The sequence below is a fragment of the Ceratotherium simum genome, chromosome 13 (genome assembly GCF_057802395.1).
Source record: "Ceratotherium simum simum isolate JZ-2026a chromosome 13, ASM5780239v1, whole genome shotgun sequence".
NCBI lineage: Eukaryota > Metazoa > Chordata > Mammalia > Perissodactyla > Rhinocerotidae > Ceratotherium > Ceratotherium simum.
In genome coordinates, this window is record NC_141912.1 from 26,067,453 (window position 1) to 26,085,085 (window position 17,633).

General features: G+C 39.3%; 1 long non-coding RNA gene and 3 other non-coding genes across 6 annotated transcripts; 1 reads left to right on the top strand and 3 right to left on the bottom strand.

The window, feature by feature from the left end:
• Window positions 1-108: 108 nt before the first annotated feature.
• TRNAV-UAC (transfer RNA valine (anticodon UAC)) lies at window positions 109-181 on the bottom strand. The gene has a single exon. It is a non-coding gene; the product is annotated as a tRNA-Val (tRNA).
• Window positions 182-4,620: 4,439 nt separating this feature from the next.
• On the top strand, window positions 4,621-4,694 carry TRNAT-AGU (transfer RNA threonine (anticodon AGU)). The gene has a single exon. It is a non-coding gene; the product is annotated as a tRNA-Thr (tRNA).
• LOC147915474 (uncharacterized) lies at window positions 4,630-13,429 on the bottom strand. 3 transcript variants are annotated; one of them, XR_015554023.1, is made up of 4 exons: window positions 12,671-13,429; window positions 11,195-11,461; window positions 8,895-9,808; window positions 4,630-7,131 (listed from the first exon to the last, which is right to left on the bottom strand). It is a non-coding gene; the product is annotated as an uncharacterized LOC147915474 (long non-coding RNA). The 3 variants fall into 3 exon arrangements; XR_015554022.1 differs by lacking the exon at window positions 4,630-7,131 and having other exon boundaries at window positions 8,678-9,766; window positions 12,671-13,405; XR_015554021.1 differs by lacking the exon at window positions 4,630-7,131 and having other exon boundaries at window positions 8,678-9,808; window positions 12,671-13,403.
• On the bottom strand, window positions 12,571-12,644 carry TRNAI-AAU (transfer RNA isoleucine (anticodon AAU)). Its single transcript has one exon. It is a non-coding gene; the product is annotated as a tRNA-Ile (tRNA).
• Window positions 13,430-17,633: the final 4,204 nt, after the last annotated feature.

A 17,633-nucleotide genomic window follows, 5' to 3' on the forward strand; every position in this document is an offset into this window, starting at 1 on the left:
ACTAATAATAATTTTTAAAAAGAAAGAAAAAAAGAAAAGAACAAAACGCTTTGTCTGCCTTCGAGCAGGGGAAGGGGAAAAAAAAAAGAAAAACAGACCGTTGGTAACTGGTTCCACTGGGGATCGAACCCAGGACCTTCTGCGTGTAAAGCAGACGTGATAACCACTACACTATGGAACCGCCAGCTAAGAGGGCCTCTCATGTCTCCAAATACAAAAGTTTCTGGACGAATACATGGGAAAATGTTTATAATTATTTGATTCAAAAATAGATAACTGTTTAGACACAGGTAACTTTGGTGCTAAATTGCGTTTCCAGTGCATTTCACTTGCGCAGAAGCCTGAAATATCCTCAAGTAGAATCATCTGTGAACACACGAGAAAAAATCTAAAACCACATTCTTGATTTGTGTCCCTTTGAACACTTCTAGACTAATCTATATTCATCCATTCATTCAATGATTATTTATTTTGAGCGTCTACCACGTGCCAAGCACTTGTGGAGGTGCTGCGGATAGAGCAGTGCAACAATTAAAACCCCTGCGTGTATGCTTCTTACGCTGTAATTCCTAGCAAATAACAGGTGCTGAATAAATGTATCTTCATTTCAAGGGAACTGTGAACGAAATCTGCAGCACTCTCAAGACCTCCCTTTTATTTGGAACTGGGTCAGATCTGGCCAGTTGAGGACTGCTCAGTAAGTTAAGCTTAGGATATTTGTGCATTATGATGGGAGGCAAAAAAATGTTTTCAATTGTAGGGGCTCAGAGCACGCCACCCCAAAATATGCCTCTCTGGTATATTGATTATTTTAAGTTAAAGCCTTCAAGTGCCTTCTTTCAAGTAAACAGCAGATGCAAGAAGGGCACTCTTACCTTCCTTTTTTCTTCCCGAAGGCAGGAGATATAATTCTCCTGTGAAAGGTGCCCTCCCTGTGCCAGGAGGAAGCAAGCCTTCTTATTGCCAGAGACGGGGAGTCGAGGCTGAGAGATCTGTATAAAAACATCTTGTTAAACTAACCCTTATCTTCCTAGTCTCTTTTCCACAATTAACTGCCCTAGCCCAAACCCCTTTGTCCTGTCACGTTTTCACAATGTTTGTCCAACCGAGTGTGTAAGCATTGGGCTCTAACTGCTTCTTTGTCTTCATTTCTCTTGTGAGTGCTCCCATGTACATGTAAAAATTACTTAATAAAATTTGTATGTTTTTCTCCTATTAATCTGTTTTACATCAGTTTAGTTCTTAGGCCCAGCCAGAGACCTTAAGAGGGTAGAGAAGAAATTTTACCTCCCCTACACAATCTCTCTCTCCCCTCCCTTCCTCCCTATGACACAATATTGGTCTAACAAGTCTCCTTCAAACTGGATCTGCTCTCCAGAGCCTTAGTAAAGAGTTGGAAGACTTTCAAAAGGTGCTGAAGCCACCAGGCAAAGGGGGTTGTTTGAGGGCCCCATAATCCTAGTTGTTCCTTTGTGTTGTTGCAGGTCTTATCAGTTTTTATTTCTCCTTAGAATCAAATTACAGTAGACTTAGAAACTGATGGTCTTGGGGTGGTTATACCAAATCTATGGTGGGCTGGGACCATGATAGAAAGACTCAACTGTGTACCCATTAAACACTGCCCACTAGGATTTTTTTTTTTTTCCAGGCTCTGAAGGTAAGATGCAGGATTATAGAAGAGAGAAAAATAATCAAATAGCCCAAGTACAAAACAGAAACTCAGAGGTTTTCTGAAACCAACAAGAAGGGTTTCCAGTTCCTATTGAAAAGGACAAATTAGAAGATAAGATCATGTACCGGAAGCAAGGATTGAACCCACGCAGATGAGCAACTTGTAAACTTTAATTTCAAAACCTTGCCCACTCATTCATTGCAGCAACATAGAATCCTTGTTCTTATATCTTTTACTTGTAAGAACCAAAATAATTGTTTAAGTTTGAGGAGCCTAGGATTAACTTCATAGGTCCTTGAAACATCAGTGCTGACTCACAAGAAAATAAACAAAAAACAAATCTTTTGATTTGATTTGTTCCTTGATGGGAAATTCATAAAATTTAATTCAAAAAGTTAATTTCTTAAAATATGTTGTTTACATGCTATGACTTGTGCTGGGTGTTAGGGGATAACTAGACTCTTCCTGACCTGGAGGGCATATATTCTAACAGGAAAAACATAACTTTATTAAATACATGACAATGTGAGGAGGCTAAGATAAAGGAACTGTAAGATGCTGCATGAGCACCCACACAGCCTGAAGACCCTTACTAAACCAAAACTTTGGGCACTAGAAGACACAACTACAACAGATTATCATATAAAAAACCAACACACGTATAAAGAAATCTAGAGGGATCAACATCTCAAATGTGAAAAAGAAAATCTATACAATTTTATTTTTAGAGAATAATACATTTTTTTAACCTAGTAGCAGAGAAAGACCCTTTAAGCATAACCTCAAAAGTACAAACCGTAAGGGGAAAAAAAAAAGGATAAATCTTTAACAAAATCAAGGATCTGTCATTAAGTTCCTCAGCTGACAAAGTCAATAGACAGGTAACATAATGGTAGACAATATTGCAAGGTCTAAATTCTACAATAGACTAATAACTGCGATATACAATATACCCCCTGTACATCAACATGAAAAATACATCAATCTCAATAAGAACATGGGCAAATAATAAGAAAAGAGTCAATGTATATAAGATGGATTCAAATGGCTCACAAACATGTAAACAGATGCTCAAAATCTTTAGAAAACATAAATGCAAATTTAAAAAAACAATAAGAGGATTTATCACTCTACACATATTAGGTTACAAAGTAGAAAGCTGGATAATGTTGAGCATGGGCAAAGATACAATGCTGGTGGGAGTGTAGGCTGACTGGAGAATAAACTAGGATTAGTTATTAATTCTGCTTCCCCATGTATATCCCCATGAAATGCTCACACAAGTGCATAAAGGGGGATGGATGAGGAGGAGGTGTTATTTGGAGTGGTGGGACAGTAGAGGCAACCTGTGAGTCCACCACTGGGACAGAAGATAGGAAATACATCATGAATGCCCACCATGAGATTTTATATAACAGTTAGAAGAAATGACTTACATGTACACAGGGCAACTTTGGTCGACCTTAAAGTGATGATGTTTTTTTAAAAGGCATAAAATATATAATATGCCATTTATGTAAATTTATAATATATGTGCACAAAACAAAAATGTCAATTTTGCAAAAAATACGTATGATCAAAATGATACACAATAAACAAATTGGAAAAAGTTGCTTAAGGAGAGGAAAATTACATAAGGAGAGGAAAGGCAGCAGAACATGGGGACAAAGGGAATAAATAAATCTTGAAGTGTTGTAAGAAGGGGCAAATAGATTAGGTACAGGCTAGACTGGCAGGGAAGAGCTGGAGGATGCCCAGAAGAAATCAGGTATACAGAGGATCTGTCACAAGGAGATCTCCTAAGTGACTTATCACCTCTCCAGGGTCTTGCACTTTGTGGGTGCTCTGTGAATACATATGCCCTCATCCTTCCCCATAAAACACAAGATGATTATTTAAACATTTCAGGATGATGGGCTCATCAGTTTTTCCCCCATGCTAAGCTGTATTCAGGCCAAACAAGTTACAACCCCTTGTACATTGTCAACCTGACGTGTAACCTGTCAGATGAGAAGGCGTGTTACTCTGCTAAGACACTCCCTGCCCCACGCCATTAGAGGCTCCCACAGCATCCTGTGGGGGTTATCACATTTCACCCTAATTTTCTCTTTACTTCTCGGTATTCTCCACTTAGTTTTACAATCAGTGAAGACATAAATCAAGTCAGTTTTAACCCAGAGGGTCAATGAGCAGAACAAGACTATGCCAGAAGCAAAGTTTACTCCTGCAGAACGCCGTGCGAAGCAGCAAACCTATTGAGGCACAAACTTTGTAAGAGAGGGCCTGACAGTGCCTGGTTTGGGCAACTTGGAAGCAGGATGGCTGCGAATCTCCTCTGCATCAGTGTGTCCTCATCTTTGCTTGCTTTCTTGTGACAGCTTAGATAAAATAGAAGGAAGCATGATAGTCTTGTTCAAGTGCAGTGAATTAGCTCTGAAGCTAACACCGTGGGCTTTGTAACCTGTCAGTAGCCAGATTAAGTCTTACATCCCTCGTCGTTTCTTTGGGGGCAAATTTTTAAAACTTGCTTTTTTTACCTCCCTCTAGAGTACAAATTCTATAAGGGAAGAAATTTTTGTCGGTTTTGTTCACTTTTCTATCTCCAATACCTAGAAAAGTACCTGAAATACAATAATGACTGAACAATTTTTGACAAAATGAATGAATTAACGGAGAAACAAATTTAAAATGTGTTGCAATGTCCAATATTTCCTCTAGAGGGCGATAGTCACCATGAAATAGGAATCTAATTCAATCAATTTGAAATCATTTTTTTAAAGCTTGCATTGAAGACTGCATTTTTTAAATGTAGAAGTTTGTGTTTTAGTAGGAGTTCAGAAACACAGAAGTGTTCTCTTTGTCATAAAATCAAGTAAGTTTCTGGCAAATTGCTACATTTCACAGAAAATGTTACGAATATGATATAAATGAATAGTGGCCCAGAAGTGGGCCCTGTGGCTTAGCTGGTCAAAGCACCTGTCTAGTAAACAGGAGATCCTGGGTTCGAATCCCAGCGGGGCCTTCTCTTCTCTGTTTGATTTTGTATTTTCAATAGTGTAGTTGTCACTAAATAAGTTGGAGATGCATTGAGATGTTTATATAGCGGGTAAAACCTGTATTGAATTGTTACGCCAATTGTAGTTTCTCTTCAGATAATTGCATCACAATCTGAGGGATTGGAATGAAGGGAAAAATGAATAAGTTTTCTGTAGTTCATAGAAAGCGATGGGTTTGCTGATGATTGGTAAGACTAGGATATGAATTGAGCAGAAACTTTCTTGCAGTAGGTGACAGAGAGTAACATTTCAAATTTTCTTGAAAGTTTAGTCTTGGATCTCTTAACCTGTGACAGCCAACATTTTCAGCTAAATAATGGATTTGGGTTGTCAGTGTCAAGCAAAGAATTAATAAGCCACGGCATCTGGTTTGGAGTTAGACTCATTTTTACTTTTGAGAAGAAGTAAGAGAGCACTGGCAAAAACTAGACTCACCATTTTGGCTTTGTATGTACAAGCCTAAGACCTGTCTGTCACATCTGTGCATCAGTAGAACCTACTGAGTGCAAGGGGAAAAATTGGAGCTCAATGACATTTGAGGAAATAAATCACAAATAGATTATCACTTCCTTGAATCTTAAGTGACACTGTAGCTATAAACTAAAATGTACTCTGTGTAGCACTGGCCTACACGTTGGACTTTTCCATTTTGTCTAAGGAGATTTCAAAGATAATGACTGGAATTCTGTAAGAGTCATTGTCTTTTCGCTTTAGTAAAAGTAGTCCTGCACTATGCCTGAAACCCTGTTTATATTTCACAGTAAACTTGATTTCATCTTCCTCGTTTTATTCATAGCCGTTCTACTCCATCTACTTCCAAAGGGATGTGAGCAAAATATGCCACTTGGGGATAAAGGTAATTGGGAACTGAAGGCAAATGAGAAGAAGCAGATACAAAAAAAGCTCTCTGGCTTTCCCCATCTGCCTAAAAGCAGGACATAAATTTACAAAGAGATCCCTTCTTCTCTCTCTACCAGGAAAGACAAAAGTTAATCCCCAGAAACAGCTTTAGACCCTATCAGCCTGGAATCTAAATAACAAAGTTTGCTAACTAGCCTTTATCTCTGCCCTTGGAGACCTAAAACTGCTTTCCTTTGTCCTGTCATTTCTCCATAAATATATTGTTCTTTATTGACGATGCTATCTATACAAGCTGGAATTCTAAGCCACCTCCGAGAGTTAGTTGTTTTTCCCTGGGTATCTCCTGTGCATACATGAGGTATACATGTTGATAAACTTATGTTTGTTTTTCTCTTGTTAATCTGTCTTTTATTACAGGGATATCAGCTAAAAACTCAGAAAGTAGAGGGAAAAGTATTTTTCCTCTTCTGCAATCACAAGCTTCATATAAATTTAATGCTGCAGTATTCTCTCCTTGCAAACTAAATCCAGTGCAGGTTGAAAATACCTTTAGACCTATGTATCATATATTAAAGTGCTGTTATTTCTGCACTATACTTACCAAAGGCTCAGTCAGGGAGGGACAAATACGTTCTCATGTACCTGTCAATACCCTAACCCTAAACTTAACTATTAACTCTGTTTAGTAAAGACAATTTTGCTTATACAAAAAATGATAGTTTACAACAACCAGAGTACTGGAAACACCATCAGAGGCAGAGAGACACTGTAGGTACCTGGAGCCCTTCCCCCACACCCTTCCCAGAAGACCCTGGGGGCCCAAACAATCTTTGTCTGAAATATTAAGTGGAACACATAAATCAAGAGTCAAACTCTAACTACCTAACACCTGTCAGTTACTTCAAACTCAGCCTACACATTGAAGGAAGGTTTCCTCCGTTAATACATCGCCAGATTACCCTCACGGCCTGGTTGAAGGATAAAGAAGTTAAACCCTCTGTCCTTTTTTGCTGTTATATTTAGGAAAGAAGGAGGAAGGAAGTTAGGAGGAATGATAGAAGATGAGACAGAACATACGGTGCCAACATCACTTAGAGTTTTGCAAGATAACAGATTTAGTGAAGATTTTTTATAGAGGAGTGACATGAAATCTTCTTAGAAAGATAATGATTAAAACAAATTCAAGAAAGCAAGACAGACAGACAAAAATAAATACACAAAAATGCTTCAAGCAAAAGGAACAACACTTGAAAATAAAAATATCTGACAGTTTACTGGCAGTTGCCTTGGTTTTTTAAAGAGACGGATTTATAAATCAGATCCTGAAATACGATTTTTAATGATGTACTTATTTATTTATCTATTTATTTACATTTTGGGACTGGCAGAACATTTCTGAAACAGGATTACATCTCAAGATCCTCCTGTTCCTGGTTTTAATTCTCCAGTGTTTTAATTCTCCATTGGGCCGGTCAATTCACTTGGGAGCGCAGTCATTTGTCAGAAGACCAGTGTATTCAAAGGGCCCTTTGAATTGGAATGCTGATATTGAGAAACATTATAAACAACTGATTAGACTGTGTCTTGAAGAGTTAAGTATCTAAAAATGCAAATTTGGAATGCTTGTACCATTACAAACAATTCCAACACAAATTTTTAAAATGCTTACTTATTAATTCATTTGAAGACAACAAAGTTGAACACATTGCATGTTAATAACATCTTAATAATACTACTAAATTAGTTCTGACCTTGTGGACTCCTGAGATCAGTCCTAAAATAAAGTGTCAGATTGTTCCAGAATGCAGATGGGCATAATAAAAGACAAAATTTGGAAATGAATTTTATTTGTCCTCATTTATAATACATGAATTTGAAAAGCCATGAACTGTATTAAAATCTAGGAAAGTTTGCTTAATTTTGATGGGCTTGTTTCCTTGGTTTACTGCTAATGGTCTTCACCTACAGTATGACAGGGCTTTTTCCCCCTATGTAATCTGCTTGGATTCTGTATTTGAGCAGAACAACCTTTTATAGTTTATGCTGACTTTATTGTCTTTAATTATTGGAAAAAACTAAGGTTTCTCACCTAGGAATGAGCTAAAATTCTTTACAATCATGTTACTTCTACGTTTATTTTTAAATGCTTTATTTTCACTTTGAAACAGGTAGCCAAGTGTTGTCCCAAGCAACCATGATCTGATTCCTATCCTAAGTGTTCAAATGTTCTGACAACTTTTAATTTTTGCCTTCCCCAAATCAAATCCTAAATGTAAAATAAAACTTTCAGGATATCTTTTGCACCTAAAACTGTCCTTCAGACTTCCCAGAAGGCCCCTGGAAATCATCAAGATTTGTTCTTTCACGTTGCAAAAAGAGAGATGTTGGAAAGAATCAGGGTTATTTGATATGTTACTGTTGATGAGCGGCATAGGAAGAGTTGTCAAATCAGAAGGGATACCAGAAGAAGAAGGAAGAAGAGGAGGAGGGAAAAGAGAGGAAGAAGAGAGAGAAGGAAGGGGAAGGAGAGGGAGTAGGGAGAAGAGGAGAAAAGCTTAGTCTTCTCTAGATCAAATTTGCATGGGCAAAATGTTATTAATATAAATATTTCAGGAATTGTATACTGAATGGGAAAATCCTAGAGATTTATCAAAGCTCTTACTGTCCATGATATGTTTCTATTTATCAGAGTCCTGGTGTTGTTTTGCCCGATATTAGAAAACAGCAGTAGAGTGTAATCAGTCATAATTTCAGTGATTTTTTTTTAAATGATAACTTGGTCACAACTTTACTTCTCTAATTTGAAGCTAGCATTTTCTGGGCCACTGAATTTCAATTAGAGATTTACATCACTTACCTACGGAGTCTCATTAATATATAAACATATAGGATCTACTCCAGACTTACTGAATCTCTCTGCTTCATATTAATATATTCTTGATATATTCTTACTATGTGGTTTGTATATTTGTGGCATATTATGTCTCAGGATTATTATATGTTATGTCTTGAAGGGCAGGAAGACTATCTTCTACCCACTCTGGGTCCTTTCTGGCTGGGCTACAAATTAAATTGACATGAGACCGAATAGCAGGAGAAAATCAAACAAAGCTTTATAACATGTATACATGAGAGAGACCCGGAAAAACTGGGTAACTTGACAAAATGGCAGAGGTTCTCATCTTAAATACTATCTTCAGCTAAAGACAAAGGAGGATGTTGGAGGTGGGGGAGTCAGTTATGGGAAATTATCAGAAAAGTACAGTAAACAAGAATAAGGTTATTACGTAGATTTAAGGCCTCACCTTCCACATTGATAAGTTTCTAGAGATGAGGTCATCCCCTCCTCTTCCCAGTACCCAGAGGGAGATACCTTTACAAATGGAGATTTCCCTTACAAATGTAAATGTTTGGTAAACAGAACTTTGATAAGAATGGGCTCAGCAAGGACTCTCCCAGTCTATCCATACCCAGAGTTATCTATGGTTATGGCCTGTCCTGGGGACAGGCCTCTTATCTTAAATTCTTTTAGGCAGTTTAGGGGAAGGTCAAATGTCCTTCATGATTCTTCTGAGCCTTTATTGTCTTCAGCTCAAAATAATCCACATACCAGAGTAGTACATCTTGGAGCAGCCTGCCCTAAACCCCATCAATCTCAAAACTTTTTCTCTGTAAAAATTATGTTCATCCACTTTCATAAATTAGATGCAGTGTTCACTGTCTCCTTTGAAAATGTGGTTAATCATTATGTCTATAGCTATTTTGTCTAAAACTTATTTTGGATTGTCTTTGTTATCTTGTTTTGCATGCTACAGAAACAGCCAAAATTCTGTTAGTGGCATTATTCTTGTTATGAACTCTGAGCAGATCTTCACTTTTGAAAATTATAGTAATAAATTACCCACAGCTATTTTAAATCTTTTGTCATCTATATATAGTTATTTTGTTTTACTTTGATGCTTCCCTGAAAGCACGTGCAATCAGCTACGGGCCAGAGTGCCTTATCTTCAACAAAGAAGGACTGTCTCAAAGCTTCATAGAAAAAGCAGGTACTTTTCATAGCAGGTCCTCTTGAGTACACGCTTCTGATGGCATGGCTTAAGGAACTTCAGACCATAGCATTCAGTTGAGTCAGGATTTCCAGAACTCTGATCAAGAAGCACATGGGTTCAGGAGACTGTGTTGGGGAAAAAAAATTCTGCCATCAAAAAGGCACTTCCTTATCAATAGAAGAGAGAGAAGAACACACTTTATTAAGTAAGAACTAACAGATTTACATGTATATAACAGAGCACAAAAACAATGACAAAATTATGACAAAATCTCACTTTTTATAGCAAAGCTGAAGAAAGAACATTAACTTCTCTTATTTCCTTGAGAAGCAAAGGGCTGTACTTTATGACAGCCTCCCATACTTCTCATGAGAGACTCCTGAGCTAATTCTGGAGGTACATTTTCCCATCTTTGGGGGTTATTTGGTCCACGACCTTAGAAATACTCTACATTGTAAAAACTGAAGACTGAACTTAATCCCTAGAAATATTTATCTCTATTCTGAAGATTTGAGTAAAGCCTCAGATTCACTATGTCTCCAAGGAAACACTCTACAGAAAAGGGGGGAGGGGATGGGCACTTTTCTTTATATTAATAGAGAAAATTATTTTCATTTACCCTTAAAACTGTTAACTCAAGGTCTAGTGGAACAAGAATTAATTATGTAGGACTAAATGAATTGTCGAGGGATAATTGCAGTTTTTGTTTGGAATATTGTTGATGTTGTTTTAGTGTTCTATTTTCTGGATCTATAAGGAAGCTCTTTCTCTTCTTAAGTGATCTATGTTATACGACTACTCATAACAATTTAGTAGACTTTGATTTGTACACTGAAACGAAATATTTGTAAATATCTTACTGTCTAACAATGTGCTCATTTTTATATTTGCATGTGAGTCATGGTTTTACCTTTTTCTGACAATTGCCTTTGAATAAATCTACACATAATTTCCTTTGATGAAAAGTGCACTTTGGAGCCCCTTCTTAGGACTATTTGAAATATCATATGGTTTATGATATCATATTTGAATAAAACATATTAAAGTGTTTTATTCACATTATAACAGAAAATCAAAGGTGCCATCTTCCCACCTTCTCTCCAGCCCTACTTGCATACTTCCTGTCTTCAGTGATAGGATGGATTTAAAAGTTCAGATTCAACTTCTGGCTAGCTGGACCAACTCAATTGAAAATAGGCTCTGTTTCTGTATAGTATATAATATTAAATATGCTGTTTGAAAACTCTGTAAGTGCTGATAAACTAGATATCTCCAAGATACAGCAAGCGAAAAAAGCAGGATACAAAACAGTGTGTACAATGTGAAATTTCCTGTAACTAGAAATAAAAAAGAAAATTTATATTCATATTTACATCTATATACATAAAGAAAACCAGGGAGAATATATATGAAACTAAGAATAGTAATTATATATGGGAGATAGTGCTGAGAATTGGCAGTAGAGGAGGCAGTGCTGAAAACTGGACAGATAGAAGGAGAGGGAAAATCTTCACTGAGTATCCATTTGGTTTCTGACCATGTGAATGTATTACCTTATCCAAGAAAAAACAAACCAACAGTCTCATCAGACCAACAAGAAGGTGTCGCAGGGCCAGGTTCCTTACTGGAGGCTCTAGGAGAGAATTCGCTTCCAAACTTGTTCAGGTTGTGGACAGGATTCCGTTCCACGCAGTTGTAGGACTGAGGTCTCCGTTTCCTTGCAGGCCGTCAGCTAGAAGTCATTCCCAGTTTCTAGTGTATGTCAGCATTTCCCGGCTGGTGGCCCCCTTCATGGCCTGTGGAGTCCTTGTACTTCAAATCTGTAAGTATATTATTTAATATATAATGGAGTAGTAGATAACCCTTATTAATTAAGACAAAATTTTTTAGGTGCTGACTGATCCAGTCACTGTTCTTGACATGAAGGGGGCAGCACTGATCAAAACGGAGGAAGGCCCTGCCTTCTTGGATTTATGGAGCATCCACTATGTCCCTGGCGCTGTGCTTGAGACATTACTTACATTATTTAATCAATATCGTTACTGTTATTTTCACATAACCCAATACAGTACTTGCAAACAAGAGAAAGAGTAAACATATGTTGTGAGCCTGAGGGACAGTGCAAGGGGCGAGGAGAGAAACAGGTAAAGGAGGCTCGTGCTAGGCACACGGAGACCCAGTGGCCGGACTTGAAGGAAAGAACAGGACAGGGAGAGCGAGGTGGTTAGATTGACAGCGGCCCCCGAGGCTCTTGCCCTCCTATCCCCCACCGCGCACCCCGCTTTCGTCATTCAAATCTCAAATCCACCGCTTTTATGATACAAGCTCAAAAAAGATTTAGACAAGTTGTAAATGGGTTGGCAAGTGGCAGCGCTGAGGTAACGGTCAAATATAACCCAAAGGCCGACCACTGCTCGGTTTTACCGCAGAGCATTCGCGGTTGCCGGTCTGGAGCTTGGCGAGAGGCAACACTGTGAGCCTGAGATAGTCTCATAGCGAGAAAAAGAAAAACTAAATACCGCCTTGAGTATACTGCAGGTGTATGGAACTTACGATCTTCACACTATAAAAACAAAGCCCTAACCAAATGAGCAATTTACCATGACGAAGAGTAAAGAGTTCTCTTTCGAAAGCTTAAACTATACCAAAACAGTATTGCTTCAAGTTTTTTCCAGGATGATGCAAGAAAGTCTCTACTTCTCCCTATTTCACCTTCCCTAACTGGACCTGCCCTATCTCATTCAGTTTTCTTAAAAGCTCTCCATCCTAACTCTCGTGCGTTATTTCTTTTAAAGAAAAAGAAACTCACAAATCAAATCGCTCAGCGGTGTGATCTAAGGACTATCTGTAATTGGATAGAAGACGGCAGTTTCCACGGGTGATGTGTTGGATAGAAATGGGTGGGGGGGAAAAAGAATGAACCTCCTAGTGGCCCGTACGGGGATCGAACCCGCGACCTTGGCGTTATTAGCACCACGCTCTAACCAACTGAGCTAACCGGCCACCCTGCAAAACGGCTCCTTACTTACCTATTTTAAAGTCATATCCAACTGAAGTCCGGCGTTCTCCCTTGCATAAGTTTACGAAATGTTCCTTTTTTCTATAAAGAAAGGGAAAAGAGAAATCCCGGCTCCCGGCTCGGATGAACCGTGTTTCTTCCCGGGAAAACTAGTCTTTCTCAAGCTGGCTGGAGAAGACTCAGATAAATGTCCCCGAGAGGGATTTTCTTCCAAATACTCCGAGAAGGCCCGGAGCAAACGCGAAGCTGCTCCAAGCCTGACATGGAGGCGGGCGGATCAAGGAACTGATCACGGAACTCCCACAGTGCAGGGCTCGGAGGACTGGGCTTCCGCGCGAGGGGTGAGGATTCTCCGCTCCCGGAGACCATTCCGGGGAGGTCAGCTCTTCCTTGAGGCCGCAGGACCCAGGAACTTGCAGGCTCTCGCCGCCTTGCCTTGAGGTGGCTCCGCAGTCACCGCGACCCTGAATCTGTGGCTGTGCGTCCGGAGCCTCCGGCTGCGCGCGCAGGAAAGTTATGGCTCTGGAGGTGCAGTGCCGGTCATCGAACACTTGGTGGCACCCGAGTGCGGGGAGGAAGGTCTGCGGAGACAAAAGGACTGTGGGGACTGCCCCTCTCGAGACCCTTCCTGTCTGTACCCTCCCCATCCTAAAAGAACCAAGACCCCCCAAATCAATGTCAAGGGAAGTCGAGACCAGGGCGAGCCCACAGTCAGGGCCTTTATCTGGACCAGGGAGAAAAGCCGGGATCTGAGAGGAGCAGAGGAGCAGAGGCCCAGGTCGGGCAACTGAGAGGAAGGAGGCGGGACACCCTTGCCTCTTGGAGGTGCGCCCCTCCCTGCCCCGGCCTGATCCACCTGCAGGCAAGTGTCCATCCTGGCCGGGGCCTGTAGAGGGGCTAATTCCTCAGTCACCCTCTGCTTGCTCTCTTTTCTCTCTTGGACCCCACAACCCTCCCATTTCTCTTCTACTTTTCTACTCTTTGTTGCACCTTAAGTTAATTGATGTGTATATATATGGCATGATAGACACTTTTTCTTTTTAAGAAAGGAGAGTTATATCTTTTGATGAGGCAGGTTAACTATTCATTTACTTATTTTACTTATGTACCTATCTTTAGCACATTTCTTTAACTTTGTATCTGCACCCACCATATGAACTAGTAGTGGTCTTCATTTACTTTGTCCTCTAGTAAAAATTCGGTGCAAGGTGAATGGAAAAACCAGATTTTTTTTTTTAACTACAGTGCTTGCTCTCTGTAGTTCCTTCTCTTCTCTTTGTACTTTACTGCCACTTCTCCGGTTTTATAAACCCTGAGCGATCTCTGTCTGCCTAACAGCCAGGATGTCAGCTGTTTGGGTCACTGGGCATTCTCTTTGCTCTCCTGTTTTCCCCAGGCTATTTCTGGCTGGGAGATCTCTCTCCAACCAGAAAGCCTTGGAGAGATTTCTTCCAGCTCTCCAGTCCTGGCTTTTGGCAGCTAAAATATAAAGTTCCCTGGATTGGTTGTGTTATCTCCTTGACTCTCTTGTTTTGTCTTAGCACCACCAGAACATTCACCATACCTACCGTAAGTTGACATTTAACCAATTTTTGAAAAGGGAACAACGAATAGCCAGTTTGTTCTTTCAATCTCAAGTAAGAAAGAATAACATGTACTCACATTGATTTTATACAGGGTTTCTAGTGTGCCTTTACACAGTTTCAGATGGCTTAGCTTAAATTCCCACAGATTTAAGCATTAACTTCCAAAGAACATGAAAAAAATAAGAAAAGTGACCATCTGGTATAATTTAGATAAATTGACTACTCCTGTGATGATTCTCTCCTGTGAAGTAAATTCTCTGAAGCCACAGGTGCAGGGAAAGCCTGACTCATTTTTGACAAAAGTTGAAAGTGTCGTGCTGCTTCCCCTCACTCATCCAAAGCTCAGATAAAAATTAGGTAAAGGCATTTTGTACAGTAGGTCAAAGAACTCTGAATCTAAAATGACCATTCAGGACAGCAAATGAGTACTCATGTTCTGTTACTTGGTAGTAGATCCTGGTACCTAGACATGAAAAGTGTCATCGGTAATAAGATGTGGTTCCCTTAACACTACAAAGTGTAGTGACTTTGAAAGAAAGAGGGAAAGAAGACTAATAGGCTGACTGTGAATGAAGATAGAGCAGCCCAGGTTCCACCTTACCCCATTCTAGTGCAGAAGAAATTCTAGTGCAAAAGAGGATATCAAAGAGTAAAGATGGAATCAGATGTGAGCATTTGTGAAAACTTCTGCATATTAGATTCTGGTTATTGTGAAAGTTTTGCACAGGGAGTAGCCAGATGACATCTTGAAGGAATACGGATCATTTGGCAACACCAAACAGACACACAGGAGAAAAAAACACAATAAGAGGCTGAGAGCAATTGAAACAACAATACTGTATAAACATTTTTTTGAGATCTGAAACAAAATCCAGGGAGATATGTGGGAGGTACCCAGGAAAACCCAGTAACTCCTACGTATGTAGGAGGTATACATGTTATTAAACTTTTGTTTGTGTAACTCCTGTATACATGGGAGTTACTCAATTTTCCCGGGTATCTCCCATGTGTACAGGAGGTATACATGTTATTAAAATTCTCTTTTTTTCCTCTTGATAATCTGTCTTTTATTATTATTCTCTTGCTAATCTGTCTTTTATTAATCTGTCTTTTCATTACAGGGGGGCCTCAGCCAAGAACCTAGAAGGGTAGAGGAAAATTATTTTTCCTCCTCTATACAGTTATTTGTGTGAACATAAGACTTCCTTTCTCTGGGATAAATGCCAAGGAGAGCAATTCCTGGTTGCATGGTGATTTCATGTTTAATTTTTTAAGGAAATGCCAAACTGTTTTCCAGAGTGGCTATACCACATTCCCACCAGCAATGTATGAGTATACTAGTTTGCTAGGGCTTCCATAAGGGTAATTCTATTATTCCATCTTCTGGTTCACTGATTCTTTCCTCTATCCCTCCATTCTGTTTTTGAGCCCATGCCCTGAGATTTTTATTTTGGTTATTGAATTTTTCAATTCTAAATTTTCATTTTGTTCTCTTTTATATTTTCTTTCTTTTTTTTCTGTTGCTTTCTATTTCTTTGCTGAAGCTTTCTATTTTTTGTTTGTTTTGAGCATATTCATAATTGTTCACTAAAACATTTTTATGATGGCTGCTTCAAAATCTTTATCAGATAATCCTACCATCTCTTTCACCTTGATTTTGGGCTCTGTTGAATTTTTTTTTTTTTAATTCAGTTTGAGATTTTCCTGGTTTTGATTTGACAAGTGATTTTCATTCAAAACCTGGACGTTATGTGTTTTGTGTTATGAGAATCTGGCTCTTATTTACACCCTCTTGTTTTAGCTGGCCTTCTCTAACAGGGGAGTGGAAGCATCTCCTCATTATTTCCAGGTAGAGTTAGAAGTCCAGGATCCTCCACTCAGCCTCCATTGACACTAGAGGTGGGAGGCTCCTTATTACTGCTGAAAGGTGGTGAGAACTCTGGCTCCCATGTGGTCTCCACTGACCCAAAGATGGGTGGAGGCAGGACCTAGTCACCACTAGGCAATGGCAAAAGTCCTTATTCTTCTCTAAGCCTCCTCTAACACCACCCCAGCAGGGAGAGAGAGAGGGAGAGGAACTGCTGGATGGGGGTACAAGTCCTGGCTTCCTACTTGGCCTTCTGTGACCCCTCCCAGACAGGGGTGTTAGGTCTCCTGGTTGTTACAGCCCCTAAAGGTGGAAGCCTAGGCCCCCCACTTGGACTTTGCTGGCCTGGGTAGAGATGGGACTATAGTTTTTCTGCGGTGTCTGGTTGGAGGAGAGCAGTTATTGTCTAAAAGATTTCTGTCTTGCTAGGCTGTCCCTTTGATGGTCTTTTGGTAGAGAGTGGCTTTTCTTAGGGATTTTTGTGTATTCCCCCATTGGCATTTCACTTTTTGAGCTTATTTAGCTCCAACTCAAGGATAGAAGAGGCAAAAAGAAAACCTAGGTAACTTGCCACCATGTCATTCGTCTGGTCCCAAGCTTCCTAGCCAGTCTGCCTTCTTTTCTCCACTTTTCAGATTCTTCTTATGTTTGTTTCATATGTGATGTCCAGGAGTTTTAGTTGCACTTAGAGAGGGCATAGGGGTAAGTACATCTACTCCGTCTTCCCAGAAACTCTGATAAGTTTTTAAATCTGTATTTATTATATTACATTTATTGTTTATATTATTTATGTTAATAGACTATAATAAGGGTATTTATATAAATTATATATTTATAATATAAATAAATATCAATATAATATTTATTAGAAATATATTATGTTTATTTTATTGTATATTTACTTATATTTCTTTGTATATATCCCATGAAAGCAAACATGAGGTTTCTAAAGCAAAGATTAGAGTTATTATTACTAACAGCAAAGCCCCTTAGTCTTTTCCTGATTTACATCAGTGTGTCTTAGATTTTCTGGGTCTTAGATCCCTTTGAGAATGTGAATATTCCATAGACACTTTCCCAAGCTACTTTCTACAAAGGCCACCAGCTCAAGAACAAGCACTCCCAACTCCCAGACTGGGTGATAAAAGTTGCTGCCACCACCCAACACCGGAGGTGCTGTTGCTCAGTGATTGGTGCCCTTAATTGTTAACTGTCGTGTGCTGCCAAGGATGTCCCTTATCTGCATGTACAAATGCACCAAGATTGCTTTTTAAAAGACTACTTGGATTAGAATGTTACTGTTGAAACTGTAGTAGGTGCTATTTACTAACTCTTGAAGAGTTAAATACTTTAAAATAATAACCGGAGTATTAGTCAGGGTTCTCCAGAGAAACAGAACCAATAGGATGTTTATATATACAGAAAGAGATTTATTTTAACAAGTTGGCTCATGCAATTGTGGAGGCTTGGAGAATCCAAAATCTGATGGGGGAGGCTGGCAGACTGGTTACTGGAAAAAG